This window comes from Zerene cesonia, chromosome 24, assembly GCF_012273895.1.
Source record: "Zerene cesonia ecotype Mississippi chromosome 24, Zerene_cesonia_1.1, whole genome shotgun sequence".
Classification (NCBI taxonomy): Eukaryota; Metazoa; Arthropoda; class Insecta; order Lepidoptera; family Pieridae; genus Zerene; species Zerene cesonia.
In genome coordinates, this window is record NC_052125.1 from 4026492 (window position 1) to 4029188 (window position 2697).

The following is a 2697-nucleotide window of genomic DNA, read 5'->3' on the forward strand; positions in this document are numbered from 1 at the left end:
AGTGGGCATACACAGAGAAACTTTTAGATTTTATACTTTAACTAAGGTCTGGCCCTCACGGGCTCTTAGACCATAATAAAAACGTACCATCAATTATACATTCGCTTAAAAAAGCTTTTTATAATTTAAACAAATGGTCAGATCTAAGCTAACTTATTGTCTAATAATAATATACTTTTACTGACTAAGCCAGCTTGATAGTCATTTTGCTTCTTAATGTTATAAAAAAAATATGATAAACCAACCTATCCACGCCAATCATGTTTAGAATAAATTGTATTGATTCAATGTATCATGTATTGTGTACTAGCTTTTGCCAAATCCCATCAAATTCGTTGGGTAGTTTTAAAGATTAAACATACATAGGTACAGAGAAAGCGACTTTGTTTTATACTATGTATAATGTAGTGGTGTTTATCATTTCATCGTGAATGATACCACAGTCTGATAATGCATACAACCCTTCAATGAAGCTGTTTTGACAGTTTGCGGACGAATCCTTATATAAACCAGTGATCCTTCTCATTTAATCAACGGAAGGTAGGGGAATTTTAACAGTATTTCACTTTATAAAATTAACTTAATTAATAAAAAAAAATGAACTGAAGAGAGAGTCCTATATTCAGGGCCCTAAGGGAAGAGAGTTATTTGGAACAAGCCCGAGCTACATACACCGTATTGTTAGCAGCTCGGGACACTATTTAGGGGCTGCGCGCACATGTTTTGTGGTTTGTAGGTACCTTATGTTATAAAATGTACCTGTTTTTTATGTCATCGTGGGCAATGAAGCTGGTGGGTCGCCCGATGGTAAGCGCTACCACCGCCCATGAACATATGGAAAGGCGTTAGGTCGATTGCAGCCTTGCGCCTCTACAATTTTCAAAAGACGGATTAAGAAACGATTACCGAGAGGAATAAAGGAAAGGAAGAGAAAGAAACTGGAAAGGGTAAGGAAAAGGATATGAGCCTTATACTGGGAGTCTAGTCACTTACCGAACAAAATACAGCAGTATGCTTTATCGGGATTCTGTGGGGATGTGGTACTTCCCCGGTGCGAGCTGGCCTATTCGTGCCGAAGCGTGCCCGACAACCACATAAATATATAATTAAAAGAGATGTTTAACTACGATGTTAAATGGTATGTGACATTAGTACTGTGAGAGAATAGTCATTTTGTGCTAACAAGGATCTACGATTTCATAATTTCTATTTTTGTTTTTGTTTATTATATTCACTAATATTATTATATATCATCTTATATATAAAATTCTCGTGTCACAATGTAAGTCTCTATACTCCTCCGAAACGGCTTGACCGATTCCTCTGAAATTTGGTAAGCATATTGGGTAGGTCTGAGAATCGGCTAACATCTATTTTTTATCCCGATATTCCTACGGGATACGGACTTACGCGGGTGAAACCGCGGGCCGCAGCTAGTAATATATATAAATCTCGTGTCACAATGTTTGTCCTCAATGGACTCCTAAACCACTTAACCGATTATAATAAAATTCGCACACCATGTGCAGTTCGATCCAACTTGAGAGATAGGATAGTTTAAATAATTTTAATTACGATAAATGACAACCCGGGCGGAGCCGGGGCGTACAGCTAGTTATATTATATGTATTCACTATTATTGAGTTTTGACAAGCACGACATTTTTCGTCCTTTACTACAAGTTCAAAGACCATAGTATGCTTTCTCTTTATACTCTAGTTGTATATCCGCCTTTGTAAACAATTACCTAATACATTATTATAACATATATTTATTATTTTTCATTATTGTCTTTAAATAAATCATATCATTACGTTTTAACAAAAGAAAAGAAAGCACACCAACTCTACCGATGTTTCAGTTCACAGCGCCATCTAGTTTAATTGAAGTGAACGTTTCGAAAATTATGCAAATGAATTTAAATTTCAAATATAAAATTATTGAGTCCAGACACTAATAATATGTATTGTGAACGAAATAAAACGATAAGTATTAGAATTAAGTGATTTGTGCTTTCTAATTTAATCCACTATTTTACCGGCTAATAATTCTTTCTACTGTTGAAACTTTTGACTCAACGTCAAATTCAGACGCTTCTCGGTATTCGGTTTTTCGTAATACTTTACATTTTTCGCTCTCCGAATGTTATATTTGTTCCTATGGGAATTGCGCCCATAAAAACTATACGAACTTTGCTTTATTTGAATAGTAGATGGTAAGTATGTTGAAAACTACTTAATTATAAAAAATACAAACATTTTCATCTGCCCCATGATTAGAAACAACATAACGGATGGAGAGAGCTACCTCTTCGTTATCTCTACGTTAGAAACTCTTTCAAAATTGAACATAATAGAAGTCGTAGGTGCAGTTTTAAAATTCGAACGTAGAGCGTTCGTAATAATTCTGTAATTGAATTTGTTCGTGACAAGAAACTAGAGCTAAGACGTAGCACGAACGCGTCTTGTTAGATATATAAACTCTAGCTAGACTTTGTTCCTCGCACCCGCGTCACGCAACGTCATTCCACAATGGAACAGCCAATCCAATTACACCAGCTACATCGCGATGTTGAAGTTTTTTCATCGCTTAGAATATATAGAAGATATTACTCAAACGAAATGGGGAGTCCCTTGCTACTCGGGCAACCGGTCGTGGCGGTGGGCCGGGTCAAACCTCCGCCAATCTGAATATGTC